This window comes from Macaca fascicularis, chromosome 14 (assembly GCF_037993035.2).
Source record: "Macaca fascicularis isolate 582-1 chromosome 14, T2T-MFA8v1.1".
Taxonomy (NCBI): domain Eukaryota; kingdom Metazoa; phylum Chordata; class Mammalia; order Primates; family Cercopithecidae; genus Macaca; species Macaca fascicularis.
Genome location: NC_088388.1, coordinates 2,518,067 through 2,535,435, shown reverse-complemented (window position 1 = coordinate 2,535,435; position 17,369 = coordinate 2,518,067). Strand labels below are relative to the sequence as shown.

The 17,369-nt window shown below is 36.9% G+C and overlaps 1 protein-coding gene across 9 annotated transcripts in view; it reads right to left on the bottom strand.

Annotated features, from left to right (window-relative positions):
- KCNQ1 (potassium voltage-gated channel subfamily Q member 1) overlaps positions 1-17,369 on the bottom strand; it is a 400,925-nt gene that overhangs the window by 234,498 nt on the left and 149,058 nt on the right. The gene's annotated exons all lie outside the window — the stretch shown is intronic.

Here is a 17,369-nt window from a genome sequence, read left to right as displayed (position 1 = left end):
GAGACTCCATCTCAAAAATAAAATAAAATAAATAAAATCAGACAAAATAGACTTTAAAAACAAGCCGCATTATTAGAGATATTGAGAAACATTTTACAATGTTTACAAGAGAGAAAATTTAACAGGAAGAAATAGAAATCATAAAAATCATAAATAAAAATTTATAACAGCTAAAAACACAGCCCTAAAGTATATGAAATAAAACTGTCAGAACTGAAGAGAGAAACAGGCAATTCAACAATAATAGACAATTTAACAATAATAGTATGAACTCTTTCATATCCTTGTTGATTTTCTGTCTTCTTGTTCTATCAGTTATTCAGAGTGGGGTACTGAACTATTACCCAACCACTACTGTTGGATGAAGTGGTGGGAGGTGAGGCTATGTGGCACTCTGCTTAATATCCTCCCCTGTTCTGGTGTCAGGGAGACAAATGTGGAGCTGACTTTTCGTCAGAAACAGTGGTACCCAGAAAGTAGTAGGGTAACATATCCGAAGTGCTCAAAGTAAAAAAAAAAAAAAAAAAAAAAAAAAGTTGACCAAGAATACTGTATCCAGAAAAGTTTCTTTCAAAAATAAGGCAAAATAAAAACATTTCTAGATAAACAAAAACAGAATTTCTTGTTAGCAGACCAGCTTTGTAAGAACTACTAGAGGAAGTTCTTCAGGAAAAAGCAAGTGCTCCTAGTAAGTTCACATATATCCAAAAGCAAAGAACAAGGAGGTAAATAGGAGCAAAGCTGTTCTAGAGTAAGGAAATGCCACCAGTTGGTAACTCAAATCCATAAAAACCAAAAAAGTAGATCAAACATATGATATAAGGAGGTTAATAAAACAGAAACTAGGAATATATACTTGCTCTCCTTTCAGCTTCTTTAAAGATGTATCATTATACAATACGATTATAATAGTGCATAATGAAGATGTAATATATGTAACAATAATACCACAAAAGTAGTAAAACTGAATAAACTCATACAGGAATAACTTCTATATCTCACCAGGATTAATATAAATATGAAGTAAATTTTGAGACAATACATAAGGTAAGCCCTAGAGAAAACACTAATAACAAATAGAATATTGAAGAATCATAAATGAAAATTTATATTAGAAAATATTCACTAGATGGAAAAGAAAGCAGCAAAGGAGAAATAGAGGAACAAGAAATAGTACATAGAAAAGATAAAAAGTAAAACTGAGGATGTAAATATAACTATATCAGTAATAACATTAAATGTGAATGGATTACACAATCTAATCAAAGGCAGGAATTGTCAGACTGGATTTGAAAAACAGGATCCATCTGTGTTCCATCTATATGAGGCATACTTTAGATGAAAACTGCCGACTGAAAGTAAAAGGATGGAAAAATATATATCATGTAAGCAGCAACCATAAGTAACTTGAAGTGCTATAATAAAGTCAAAGGAGACTTTAAGAATGTTACTGAAGTTAAATGTGAATATCTCATAATAAAATGTCAGTTCATGAGAAGATATGATTATAAACATATATTCACCTAACAATAGAACTAAAACATATGAAGCAAAAACTGACAGAACTGAACAGAGAAATAGTCAGTTCAACAATAGCAGTTGGAGACTTCAACACTCCACTTTCAATAATGTGTAGTAGAAGAAAGAAGATCAATAAGGAAATAGAAGATATGAGCAACACCATAAACCAACTAGATTCAAAAGGTAATTATAGAGGACTTCACCCAACAACCAACATTGAATATACAGTATTTTCAAGTGCACATGAAGCATTCTCCAAGAAGGACCGTATGCTAAGTCACGAAACAAACCTCCATAAATTTAAAAGGATTGAAATAATACAAGGTGTTTTTTTCTGAATATAATGGAATAAAAGTAGAACCCAGTAGCAAAGAAATTAGGGAAACATACACATGTGGAAATTAAACAACACTACATTCTTAAATAATCAATGGGTGAAAGAATTCACAAGGGAAATTAAACGTGCTTTGAGATTAATGAAAATGAGGATACAACATAACAGAACTTATGGGATACATTTAAAGCAGTGCAGAGATGGAATTTTATAGCTATGAATGCCTGTATCAAAAAATAAGGCTTCAAATTAATAAGCGAACTCCCCACCTCAGGAAACTAGAGAAAGAAGAGCAAACTAAACCTAAAGCAAGTAGGAAAAAAACCAAAATAATAAATATTAGAGTAGAAATAAAATATGGAATATAAAAATAATAAAGTCAACAAATCCAAAACTTTGTTCTTTGAAAAGATCAGCAAAATTAACAAACCTTTGATAGATTGGTAAGAGAGAGGGAGAAGGAGAAGAAAAGAAAGGGAGAAAGGGGGAGGAGGAAAGAGAGAGGGGGAAGTACATGAGGCGACGGAGGAGAGAGAAAAATCACTAAAATTGAAAATGAATGGCAGTTTTACAAATTAAAGGAAAAAAAAGAGGCTAGCTGCAGTGGCTCACCCCTGTTATCCCAGCACTTTGGGAGGCCAAGGCAGGAGAATTGCTTGTGGCCAGGAGTTCAAGAATAGCCTGCGCAACAAAGCAAGACCCTATCTCTACAAAATATTTTTTGAAAAACAGCTGGTGTTGTGGTGCACACCTATCATAAGGTAAGGGGCAAGGATCACTTGAGACTAAATCAAGGTTACAGTGAGCTATGATTACACCACTCTATTCCAGCCTGAGCAACAGAGAGAGACTCTGTTTCTGAAAAAGAAAAGGAAAAAGGAATGAATGAGGGAAGTATACTACCAACCTGACAGAAATAAAAAGGATTATGAAGGAATACTATGAACAATTTTGTGCCAATAAATTACACAACTTAGATGAAATGGACAAATACCTAGAAAGATGAAAACTGACTAAGAAATAAGCAGAAAATGTGAATGGATCTATAACAAGTTAAAGAGATTGAATTAGTTATCAGAACACTAGTCAAAAAGAAAAGCCCAAGAGGGCCAGGTGGCCAAATATCTAAAGAATATAAATTCTTTATGAACTCTTCCAACAACAACAACAACAAAAAAAAAATAGAAGAGGAGGAAAAATTTTCCAATACATTCTTTGAGTCCAGTATCACCCTGACACTAAAATCAGACAAAAACATGAAAAGAGAACTTATAAAATTTATTTTATCCATTTTAGGTATATAGTTCTGTGGCATTAGGTAAATCCACGCTATTGTGCTTTATTCTTTCTTGATGTTGTAAATGGGATTGTTTTCTTAATTATATTTTCAGATTGTTTTTGACAGTGTATAGAAATACTATTGATTTTTGTATCTCGTTACAATAACTGTGATGAAAATGATGTAAAAGCCTCAAAACCCTCAACAAAATACTAGCAAGTAAAATCAAGCAATGTTTAAAAAGGATTACACATTATAACCAAATGGGACTTATTTCAGGAATGCAAGGTTGAATTAACATCTAAAAATCAATTAATGTAATGCACCATTATCAATAGAATAAAAGACAAAACACCACGATTTCTGTCAGTCTGTTCAGACTGTTATAACAAAATACCACGAACTGGTGGCTTATAAACACAGAAATTTATTTTTTTTGCAATTTTACAGGCTTGGAAGTTCAAGGTCAAGGCACTGGCAGATTCAGCGTCTGGTGAGGACCCACTTTCTGGTTCATGAACAGTTGTCTTCTTGTGTCCTCATATGATGGAAGAAAAAAAGGAGCTCACTGAGGTCTCTTTTATGAGGGCACTAATCCCTTCCATGAGGTCTCCACCCTCATGACCTAACCAACCACTTCCCAAAGGCCTCACTTCCTAATACCAACATTGGGGGTTAGGATTTCAACATATACATCGTGAGGAAACACACATTCCGTCTATAGCAATTAACGATAGAATAAAAGACACAGAAAAGCATTTGGGTGATAAAATTCAATACCCTTCCATGATGGGAGAAAAAGCCGTACTCAGTATACTAGGAATAGAAGGGAACATCTTCAACCTGATAAAGGGCATCTATTAAAAATCACAGTTAATATCATACTTAACAGCAATGACTGAATGTTTCCCCATTAAGATCAGGAACCAGACAAAGAGATCTGCTCTTTCCACTTCTATTCAACATTTACTGAGTGTTCTATCCAGGACAATTTGGGAAGAGAAAGAATCCAGACTGGAAAGAAGTAAAACTACTTGGAGATGGCATAATCTTTGTGTTAGTTCAGTTTTGCATTACTATAAAGGTACACCCAAGGCTGGGTAATTTATAAAGAATATTTTAATTGGCTCACAGTTCTTCAGGCTATACAAGAAATACGGCACCAGCACCTGCTCCTGGTGAGGGCCTCAAGAAGCTTACAATCATGGTGAAAGGCAGAGGGGCAGGCATATCACATGGCAAGAGCAGGAGCAAGGTGGAGGGAGGTGGCAGGTTCTTTAAACAACCAGCTCTTAGCATAAACTACCACAGTAAGAACTCGCTGATTACCATGGGGATGGTACCAAGCCATTCATGAGGGCTCCATGCATGATCCAAACACCTCCCACCAGACCCCGCCTCCAACATTGGGAATCATTTTAATATGAGATTTGGAAGGACCAAACATCCAAACCATATCACTGTTGTATACAGAAAACCCCAAGGAATCCATTGTGAAACAATGATAACTAATGAGTTCAGTAAGGTTGCAGGAGACAAAATCAGTATACAAAAATCAATTGTATTTCTACACACTGTCAAAAAACAATCTGAAAATATAATTAAGAAAACAACTCCATGTACAACAACCTGAAAAAAGAGTAAAGCACAACCATGCAAATTTACCTAATGCCACAAAACTATATACCTAAAATGGGTAAAATAGTAGATTTTATGTATATTTTTACCATATTAAAGAAAAATAAAATACCTTGGGAATAAATTTAACAAAAGAAGTACAAAATTTATCCTCTGAAAAATTACAAAACGCTGTTGAAAGAAAAGAAGATACAAATAAATGGAAAGACATTACATGCTCATAGACTAGAAGACTTAATATTGTTAAGATGGCAACACTCCCGGAATTGTGTTGATCTACAAATTTAACACAATCCTTACCAGAATCTCAGCTGGTTTCTTTGTAGAATAATAAACTGATGTTAAACTTCATATGAAAATGCAAAGGACCCGGAATAGCAACAATTTTGAAAAAGAAAAGTTGGAGGCTTCACACTTCCTGATCTCCAAAATGACTACAAAGCAACAGTATTCAAGAAAATGTGATACTGGCATGAGATAGATATATAGATCAAGGGAATAGAATCAGAGTGTTAAAATGGAGCCATACATCTATGGTCAATTGATTTTTGACAAGGATGCCAAGAACATTCAATGTGGAAAGAATAGTCAATCAAAACAATTGATATCCACATGAGAAAAATAAATTGGACCACTCCACATCATATACAAAAATTAACTCAAAGTGGATCAAAGACATAAATACATAACAGATAAAGCTATAAAATTCTTAGGGTAAACATAAGGGTAACTCTTTATGACCTTGGATTTGGCAGAGATTTCTTAGATATAACACCAAAGAACAAGGAACAACAACAAAAAAGTAGATATATTGGACTTCATAAAAGTTAAAAACTTTTGTGCTTCAAAAGACACCTTAAAGAAAGTGAAAAGACAACCTACAGATGGGAGGAAATATTTGCAAATAATTTATCCAATAGGGGACTTGTTACTGAATATATAAATAACTCTTACAACTCAAAAACAAAAAGACAAATATCCCAACTTAAAGAATGGATGAAGAATTGGAATAGACATTTCTTCAGTGATGACATATATATAGTCAATAAACACATGAAAAGATGCTCAACATGATTAGTCATAGGAAAATGTAAATCAAACCCAAAAGGAGGTACCAGTTAATAACCACTAAGATGGCTGTAATTGAAAAAAGATAATAGCAAGTGTTGGTGAGGATGTGGAGAAATTGCACAGTGCTCATATGCTGGTGGTGAGAATGTAAAATGATGCACCCACTTTGGAAATAATTGGTCAGTTCTTCAAAGAGATAGTTATCGGCCGGGTGCTATGGCTCACACCTGTAATTCCAGCTCTTTGGGAGGCCGAGGCGGGTGGATCACAAGGTCAGGAGATCGAGACTATCTTGGACAGCATGGTGAAACCCCATCTCTACTAAAATACAAAAAATTAGCTGGGCATGGTGACACGTGCCTGTAATCCCAGCTATTTGGGAGGCTGAGAAAGGGGAATCGCTTGAACCCAGGAGGCGGAGGTTGCAGTGAGCTGAGATCGCACCACTGCTCTCCAGGTTGGCGACAGAGCAAGACTCCGTCTCAAAAAAAAAAAAAAAAGAGTTATCATCTGACTCAGCTTTCCATTCCCATGTGTTTTCATAGCCCTTTCTTCTTTTTTTTTTTTTTTTTGAAACGGAGTCTTGCTCTGTTGCCCAGGCTGGAGTGCAGTGGCATGGTCTCAGCTCACTGCAACCTCTTCCTCCTGGGTTCAAGCAATTCTCCTGCCTGAGCCTCCCGAGTAGCAGGAATTACAGGCACTTGCCACCACGCCCAGCTAATTTTTGTATTTTTAGTAGAGATGGCATTTCACCATGTTGGCCAGGCTGGTCTCAAACTCCTGACCTCAGGTGATCTACCTGCCTCGGCCTCCCAAAGTGTTGGGATTACAGGCGTGAGCCACCACCACACCCAGCCTTTCATATCACTTTCATGCCCAAGAGATATGAAGACACATGTCCACACAAAAACCCATATACACGTGTTCTAGAGGCATTTTTCCTAGTAGTCAAAACGTGGAAACAATCTAAAATGCTTATCAACAAATGAATGGATAAACAAAATGTTTATTCACTGTATATCATATGATGGTAGATTATTCATTCATAAAAGAATGAAGCACAAGGACTGGATGCAGTGGCTCACACCTGTGGTCCCAGCAGGTTAGGAGGCCAAGGCGGGCAGATCACCTGAGGTCAGGAGTTCGAGACCAGCCTGGCTAACATGGCGAAACCCCGTCACTACTAAAAATACAAAAATTAGCCAGGCATGGTGGCATGTGCCTGTAATCCCAACTACTTGGGAGGCTGAGGCGGGTGAATTGCTTGAACCTGGGAGGCAGAGGTTGCAGTGAACCGGTATCACGCCACTGCACTCCAGCCTGGGCAACAGAGTGAGACTCTGTCTCGGGAAAAAAAAAAAAAAGATGAAGTACGAACCTTGAAAACATGATGCTAAGTGAAAGCAACCAGTCACAAAGGACCATACATTGTATGATTCCATTTATATAAAATGTCCAGAATAGGCAAACCCATAGAGAGAAAGATTAGTTATTGCCTAGGGCTGAGGGGGGATGGAATAGTGGGTTTGGGGTGATATTTAAAAGGCACTGGGTTTCTTTTTGGAATGATGAAGATGGAGTGGCAGTTGCACAGCTCTGGGGATACACAGGCACACTTCACTTTATTGCACTTTGTGGATATTGTGTTTTTAAAAAATTAAATGTGTGTGGTAAGCCTGCATTGAGCAAGTCTATCAGTGCCATTTTTCCAACAACATATGCTTGCTTCATTCTGAGTCAGCATTTTTTAGCAATAAAGTGTTTTTCAATTAAGGTAGGCACATTGTTTTCTTAGACATGGGGCTATTGCACACTTAATAGACTACAATATAAACATAACTTTTATATGCAGTGGTAAACCAAAAAATTTGTGTGACTTGCTTTATTGCAATATTTGCTTTATTGCAGTGTACTGGAGCCGAACCACAATATCTCCGAGGTATGCCTATACTAAAAACCATTCAATCATATTCTTTAAATGGGTGAATTGTATGTATGTAAACTATTATCTCCATAAGGCTGTTAGAAAAAAGCTATAGGAGAAAATATTTGGGGTCCAGGGCCAAAGTCTTCTTAGACCTGACATCAGAAGTGCAATCCATAAGAAGGACACATTGAATCTCATCAAACTTTAAAATGTTTGCTCTATAAAGTACCTTGTTGAGATGATGACAATGAAAGCTACAATGAGTAAAATATTTGCACCCTGTTTCTGACTTAGTATAAGTATCTAGAATATATAAATATCTCCCAAAACTCAACAGTAACAAAAAGTCTAATTGGGAAATTGGAAAATGGTATCAATAAGAATTTCACTGAATAGAACATAAAAATGGCAAAGAGGCACATGTAAAGATGTTCAGTATCATCCTAATGAGGAAATGTACATGTAAACCACAATGAGATCTCACTACACACCTATCTGAATGGATAAAATGAAAAACAGTGTGAACATCAAATATCAGCAAGAATGCAGAGAAACTACATCACTTAGACATTGCTGGCAGGAATGGGGAATGTGAAATGGTGCAGTCACTCTGGAAAATCAGTTTGGTAGTTTCTTATAAAACTAAACATGCAACTGCCATACAACTCAGCAGTTACCAGCGGCTTTTATCCCAAAGAAATAAAAACTTATGTTCACACAAGAACCTTACAAGAATATTCATGTCATCCTTATCAATGTATAAGGTTCCCATGGCTGCTGTAATACATTTCCACAAACTTAGTGGCTTAAAACAACACAAGCTTTTTTTTTTTTTTTTTTTTTTTTTTTTTTACAGTTCTAGAGGCCAGAAGTCTGAAAAGAGTCTTAAGGGACTAAAGGTGTCAGCAGGGCCGGTTCCTTCTGGAGGCTCCACTTCCCTTTCCTTGCCTTTTCTTCTGGAAGCTGCCTGCATTCCTTGGTTTGTGACCCCTTCCTCAAATCACATTGCCATTTCCTGCCCCTGCTTCCATGGCCACATAACCCTCTTTCTCTTCTATAGTCAAATATGCTTCTGCCTCCCTCTTATAAGGACCCTTGTGATTACACTGGACCCACTCAGACAATCCAGGATGATCTCTCCATCTCAAGGTCCTTCATTTAACACATCTGCAGAGTGCCCTTTGCCACAGAAGGCAATAGTCATAGGTTCCAGGAGTTAGGACCTGGCTACTTTGGGGGCCATTGTTCAGCCTACTATGATTTGTAATAGCCCAAACTGGAAATGACCCACATGTCCTTGGATGAGGGAATGGTTAAATAAACTGGGGTATATGTCCATATCATGAAATTCCACTCAGCACTACAATTTAGTGAACTGTCGCTATACAAAACATCTTGAATGAATCCAGAGAATGATGCTGAGCCAAAAGACCCAGTTTCTAAGATATTGTGTACGGTGTGATTCCATTTATATGGCATTTTTGAAAAGACAAAACTACAGAATCAGAGAACAGATGAGTGGTTGCCAGGGATTAGAGGAATAGGGTGGGAGAAAGTTGGTGTAAAAGGACAAACAATGGGAATCCTTGTGGTGATGGAAACACTCTGTATCTTGACTCTCACTGTTGACATCCTGGTTATCATATTGTGCTATGGTTTTAGAAGATGCTACCACTGAGGGAAACTAACTAAAGGGTGCATGGGATCCCTATTATTTCTTACCATTGCATGTGAATGTCTAAAAATAAAAAGCCTAAAAGTGTCATTTTTTAAAATGGGCAAAAGATCTGAATAAATATTTCATTAAAGAAGATATACAATTGAGCACCAAGCACATGGAAAAACGCTCAGCATCACTAGGAAAATGCAAATCACAACCACGATGAGGTAACCATTCCAACGGGACAGTATTTTTTTTTCTTTCTATACTTTCGTGGAAGAGGTGCTAGAGTTGGAAAATTATCATTTTTGCAACTACCACAATAAAGCCTGGTTTCCAAAAGCATTTAAATCTGGGGAGACTTTTTTTGATACGCAGCAGGGTATATGCATGGCCTTAAAGAATCTCCCCCAGATTTTCTATCGGTTGCAAGACAAAATATAGTAACCGTAAGGTAGAAAAGTGGATAATGCCTCAATTTGGTGATCAAAATAACATCTTCAATAAGGGGCAGATACACTGTGTGCCTCAGGATGTGGTACACTGAGAAGGACATCAGGTCACTTACAGAGTACACAACGTGGATCTAACCTGAGGAAACATCAAACTCCCCCAAGAAGTGGCAGGACTGTATCTTTCAAAAATATCAGTGTCATAACAAGAGAAAGAGACTAGAAATGCTCCAGATTAAAGAAGACTGAAGAGACACATCTAAAGGCAATACTGACCCTGAACTGGATCTTTCAGTGGAGGAAAAAATGCTACAAAGGACACTGTCGTGGCAACTGACAAAATGGGAACATAGGCATTAAATTAGGTAAAAGTATTATATCGATGTTTAATTGCAGAAGTCGATAACTCTATTCTTGCTTTCAAAGATAATATCTTTATTTTTCAGAAATACACAGCAAAATGTTTAGGGGCAAAGGGCTGTGGAGTATGCAACTCACAGATGTTTCAGAAAAACGTGAATATAATGTAGAGAAAGGGGTTCAAATGATAAAGCGAATGTGGCAAAATGCAACAATTAGTAAACTGGTAAGTCTTAGTGAAGGGTATATAGGTGTTTTATATCTCATGCTTGTAATTTTTCTGTAGTTCAAAATTATTGCCAAATAAAGTTTGTTTTGTTTTAAGAAAGAATCCTGAGGGACCACCTTAGCCCAGCAGGTCACAACTGGGGGCAATTTTGCCCTCCAGGGGACATGTGGCAACATGTCGAGATGTTTTTGGTTGTCATAACTGAGGGAATGATGCTGCTGGCTTCCTGGTAGAGGCCAGAGATGCTGCTAAACATCTTACAATGGACAGGACTTCCTCCCTCAACAAAGACTTATCCGGTACTAGATGTCAATAGAGGTACAGTGGAGAAACTCTGCCCCACTTGGCTGACAACAAGTCAACTCTGCCAGGATGGGTGGGCAGGAATGCCGGCCCGGAAAGAGGAACCCTGCCTGTGGAATTCAAGGTCAGACAACCCAAGAAAAACAACCTGGCCACATCACTGAAATTAACATGCCTATTCCTGTGTCATGGGCTGAATTGTGTCCCACAAGATTTGCAATTGAAGCCCTAGTCTTTAATACCTCAGCATGTGACTCAGCATATTTGGAGACAGGACCTTTGAAAAGGTGATGAAGCTACAATGAGGCTGTTAGGGTGGCCCTAATCCAATGTGACGGGTGCCCTTAAAGAAAAGGATATTTGGACACACAGAGAAACACCGGGGTGCAAGTGCACAGAGCAACGACCATGTGATGACACAGGAAGAAGGCAGCCATCTGCAAGGCAAGGAGAGAGGCCTCAGGGAAAGCAACCTTGCTGACACCTTGATCTCAGACTTCTATCCTCCAGAATTGTGAGAAATAAATGTCTGCCATCTAAGCCACCCAGCCTGTGGTATTTTTATTATGGCAGCCCTAGCAAACTAATACATTCTGGAAATTTATCACATAGAAATAAAAGTTCTGTACATAGAAACAGGTTCAAGAACCTATGTTCAGAAACAAAATGAATTTTAAGCAATAGAGAACATCACAGAATATGTACACCAAAGGAAATTAAGCAGAGATTATAAATTTTAGAATAGAATTGAAATAGAAATAAAATTCAATTAGAGATAGAATTAAATCAAAATAAAATTGTTCCAGCAGCCTTAGGGACATTTTTACTATTTTACTGATTGAGAAAAACAAGATGCAGAAACCAGGTATGATATGATCCCATGAGTTTGGAAAACAATGATAATGCCTTCATTATGTCACATGTATTTTATTTCATTGAATATTATGTGAACATCAGGAAAAATGTTAGACAACAAATCCTAGATTATCAACATAGGTAACAGAGAGGAGGGGAGCCCAAGCAAACATAAGAAAAAAGTTCTGTACTGAAACACATCTATTCCATTCTACTCATCTGTAAAGTTAAAGTGAATATTAGAAAGTAATACAATATTAAGGACACTAAAAGTAAGAATAGCCCCTAGATTTGTGGTACAAGTGTTTGGAAGGAGAGCAGAGCTGATCTGGTGTTGATAGAGCCTGGGGCCAATTTGGCAGTAGACATAGACACAAGACTGTTTGCTGCATATGGGCCCTGGGTGAGCACTTACATGTTCTAACTCACTCAGTCAAGACAGGAGTCCTGGGAGCAGGCACAGTTAGGATCCTGATTTCACAGATGTGGAAACTGAGGCACAGAGAATGCAGTAGCTTGCTTAGGGCCACGTAAGAAAATGGCAGAGCTGGGCTATGGCCCTAAGAAGGTTGGCCATATAGGCTATGCTCCAAACCACTCCATGAAACCCGCCACTCAAGTTTTAGAAACATAATTGTACAGGAAGGATTTAATTTTCCTGTATCAGAATTTGGCAGATGTATTAGGTTTTTTTTTTTTTTTTTTAAACTAAGGGCAGAGCAGACCTAAATGAGGCAATGAATAAACATATATATATATGTATATATATATATACACACACACAATCCATCTCAATATACATTTTAGCTGTCCATGTATACAAATAAAACTTTGTGTCCTACAAATACAGAAAATATTTTCTGAGGTCTGAGGAGCATTTACAAAAATAATGGTCTTATTTACATACTTGGACACAAAATCTTCATTAAAAAAAAGTGGAGACTTCATGGGCTACATCCTTTCACCGTAAGCCTACTAAATTAGAAATAAATAACAGTGATAAAAATTTACTGCTTAAAAATTAAGAAGACATTAAAAGAACTCTAAAGAGAAAAATCAAAACACAAAATAAAAACTATCAAGAAAGCAATGAAAAGGAACATATTTCATAATCAGATCTATGTGTCACAGCTAAAGCTGCAATCAGAGGAAAATTTATAGCCTTTAAAACTGCCTTTAGTAGAAGAACTTCAAATAAATGAACTATGACTCTTAAGTAAAAGAAAACAGAGTTAGCCAAGAAAAGGGAATTAACAGCTATAAAAGCTTAGATTAATGAAATAGATAACAAAGAGTACAAAGATAGTTTTCTGATAATATAAATAAAATAGATAAATTTCTCATGTGCTTAAGAAAAAAGGAGAAAAACTACAAAAGTTCAGGCATAAAGGAAAAGAAAAACAAAGAGATGATAGAGACCATAAAATCACTAAAGGAAAAAATTAGTTGCTACCGAGTGGCAACACAATTGAAACACTTGAGGAAATTAAATAGGAGTGAATAAATCACTCCAAAAGATGCAATAAACTAATATATAACAACTTATCATAAAACAGACTAAAAAGAAATTACTAAAGATGTCCTATAAAACATGTATCAGGCCCAGATGGTTTTACAACTCAGTTCTATTTAACCTTTACAGAAAAGATAATCCCAATGTTCTTCAAACAGTTCCAAGACACAGAACAAGGCAGATAAAACTTTGTTTTGTAAACCATTGTATTTGCCCCCACATAATGGCAAATTTCATACTCTTCTGAAAGATGTACTGTTATTTCTAGGATCAGATATCAGGGATGGCCTGCACCAGTGATGAGAGTGCAGCTTCACAGTTTTGATGACTGTTTAATAGAGATATGCTACTTGAAGCAGACCTCCACTGATGGGCATGTTGGTGGTTTGCAATTATTTGCTATTTAACAATTGCAGAAATCAATATCCTAATGATGGATTATTTTGCAAATGTGTAAGATATGTGTAGAATAAATTTCTAGAATGATTCAAAGGCATATGCATCTTTAATTTTGATTGAGATTGCCTTATTTATCTCCACAGAGGTTTGTATCAATTTATTTTTCCAACATCAATGACTGAGAGTTTCCCGTTACACATACCCATAGAGTGTTATCAAACTCTTTGATATTTAATAATCAGATAAGTTTCAAAAACCCCATTGCTTTAATTTGCATTTCTGTCATAATTGAAGTCATCTGGCATATTTTCATTCTTAAGAATCATTGGTATTTCCTTTTCTGTGAACTGTTTAACTTTTATCTTTATTTACAAGAGCATTTTTTTTTTTAATTTTTTGAGATGGAGTCTCTCCCTCTCTCTCTCCCAGTCTGGAGTGCAGTGGCATGATCTTGGCTCACTGCAAGCTCTGCCTCCAGGGTTCACGCCATTCTCCTGCCTCAGCCTCCCAAGTAGCTGGGACTACAGGCACCCGCCACCACGCCTGGCTAATTTTTTGTATTTTTTTAGTAGAGATGGGGTTTCACCGTGTTAGCCAGGATGGTCTTGATCTCCTGACCTTGTGATCTGCCCACCTCGGCCTCCCAAAGTGCTGGGACAGGCGTGAGCTACCGCAGCCTGGCCAAGAGCATTTTTATATAGCAATTAAATTAGCCCCATGCCTATAGGTGAGTGGCAACTGGTTTCTTTAGGTTATCAGTAAAAAAGTATTTTCAGTATTTTTTTGCTATGCAAAATATATATTATGTATTTATATTACATATTTATTATAAACAGCTTTATTGAGGTATAATTGACATAACTTGCATATGTTTAAAGTGTGCAATTTGGTAACTTTTGACACACGATGAAACCATTGCCATGATTATGATAATGAACATAGCCACTGCCCCAAAAGTTTTTTTGTGCCCTTTTGTCCTTTTCCCTCCTGCCACTACCCCTGACCCCCAGGTAACCACTGATAACCACTGACATTTTTGCCACTCTATATTAGTGGTCATTTTGTAGATTTTTACATAAATAAGACACCATGTACTCTTTTTTTTTTTTTTTTTTTGGTCTGGCTTCTTTCACTCACCATAATTATGTTGCAATTTATCCATATTGTAGGTGTATCAATGGTTCATTCCTTTGTATTTCTGAGTAGTATTCCATTGTAGGAATATACCACAACTTTGAAAAAAATCTATTCAAATGATGGGCATTTGGGTTGCCTCCAGTTTTGGGTTTCCAGTTTTTATAAAGCTGCTATGAATATTCCATGTACAAATGGTGGCATGCATATGATCTTATTTCTCCTGGATAAATACCTAAGAATAGAATGGCTGTGGAATATGGTAGGTATATATTTAACACATTAAGAAACTGCTGAACTGTTTCCCAAATGGTTGCATCGCTTTGGGCTTTGCATTCTCACCAGGAGCATGTGAGAGTTCCACCTCCGACACATCTTCACCAACACTTGGTATCATCCATCTCCCTAATTTTATACAATATAATAATTGGGTACTGGTATTTCATGGTGTCTTTCATTTGCATTTCTCTAATAACTAATGATATTTCAGCCACATCTTCAGGCTCCACTTCTAATTCTAGTTCTCTTGCAGTTTTCACATCAGCAGTTACTTCCTCCACTGAAATCTTCAACCCCTCACAGTCATCCAAGAGGGTTGAAATCAACTTTTTCCCAATTCCTGTTAATGTTGATATTTTTACCTTCTTCCATGAATCACTAATGTTCTCAATTTCATCTAGAATGGTGATTCTTTTCTAAAGTGTTTTCAATTTACTTTGGCCAGATTCATCAAAGCAATCACTCTCTATGACCGCTATAGCCTTATAAAATGCATTTCTTAAATAATAAGACTTCGAAGTTGGAATTACTCCTTGATTATGGGCTGCAGAATGGATGTTGCGTTAGCAGGCATAAGAACAACATTAATCTTCTTGTACATCTCCATCAGAGGTCTTGGATGACCAGGTGCACTGTCATTGAGCAGTAACATTTTCAGAGGAATCTTTTTGTCTGAGCAGTAGGTCTCAAAAATGGGCTCAACATATTCAGTAAACCATGTTGTCAACAGATGTACTGTCATCAGGCTTTGTTGTTCCGTTATAGAGCATAAGCAGAGTAGATTTAGCATAATTCTTAAGGGCCCTAGGATTATTGAAATGGTAAATGAATACTGGCTTCAACTTGAGCAGGGTTGCCACAAACCTTCAATTTGTAAAAAATGCATTATCAGCAAAGTGCAACCAAAGTGCAGTCAATAAGAATGAGACATGCCTGTATTTTAAAAATTCCAATTTCTGGTTATTTGCTGCAAGAATATATGAATGGAATTGATTTTTCATATTAATCTTGTATCTGCCACCTTACTAAACTCATATATTAGTCATAGTGGTCATCTTGTATATTCATCAGATTTTCTACATAGATAACCATGTCTTCTGCAAATAAAGACAGTTTTACTTTATAAAATAAAACTCTCCTCTCAATATATGTAACTTAGACTTGCTCTCACAGGAGACTGGGGTTTCTGTTTACACTGCATAGGTTGTCTAGAAGATCCCATTTCTAAAACATGTATCATGAAGGTCCTGGATTGGTTCACTCAGTCACCCTGTACAAGCAAAAGTACAGCTTCTCCAGAGGCATGTACCTTATACAGGATACATAGGAACCCCACAAACAAAAACATCCACCACACAAACTCATGATCTAAATTGCACACCCACAATGAAATGAGCCATCATGAGCAAGAGTCAGGAAAAACTACAGTGAACAGAATTAGATTCTCCAAGAACTGCAGATGATGAAATGACATGATAGAGCGTACAAAATACACAGGTTCAAATGACCTAAAGATTTAAAGTTGTAGTTTAAAATATGAGAAAGGTACAAGATGCTAAAATAAAGCAAATTAAACCCACATACAAGGATTTATAGGAATGGAAAAAATATGTAACTGAAAGTCTCAGTGGGTGGATAAAGCAGTGGAACAGAAACATCTCAAGAGTTAGAAACTGCATGGAAAATTCTGTGAATGAAGCAGAGGGAGACAGAGATAGAAAATCTATGAGATAGCTGAGGAAGACAATGAGATGGTCAAATAGAAGTTTCTGGAAAAGATCAGAAGCATTAGGGGAGGCAATATTCTACAACATAATGGTACTGACTTTCCACAGTTGACGAAAGACATAAATCCTCAGATTCAGGAATCACAACAAATTGTAGGCACGATAAATAAAAATAATCCACCACCTTGGTACAGTACAGTGAAATTTCTGAACACTAAAGTCAAAAGGAAGGTTTCTGAAGTCACTAGAGGTAGGGTCACTTACAAAGGAAAATCAATTAGCCTGATGAGCCACAGAAGCTAGGAGACTGCGGTGTTATAGCTCCAGAGTCTTCAGACAAAATGTACACATTAACCTGTAACTTTCCCCCCAACGAAATCATCATCCAAGAATAAAGGCAAAGTAAAAATATTTCAGACAACCAGAAACTGAGAGTTTACCTTCACTGAAGGAATCACAGACTTCAGGAAAAAGGAAATTAAATCCAAACAGTGAGACAGAAAACTGCAAGTCTGTGAGTAAATATCTAGATGTATGCAGCATCAACAAAAAGAGGATTGTTTAAAAGACAAAACCAAAACACTGGGCAACAAAGGCCCAGGAAACGGCAGGAGACAGTACGATCTGGAGCACCTTGAGGTCCCAGTGAGGTTCCAGAGGAGTTGGGGTGACTTTTGATCTCAATTGG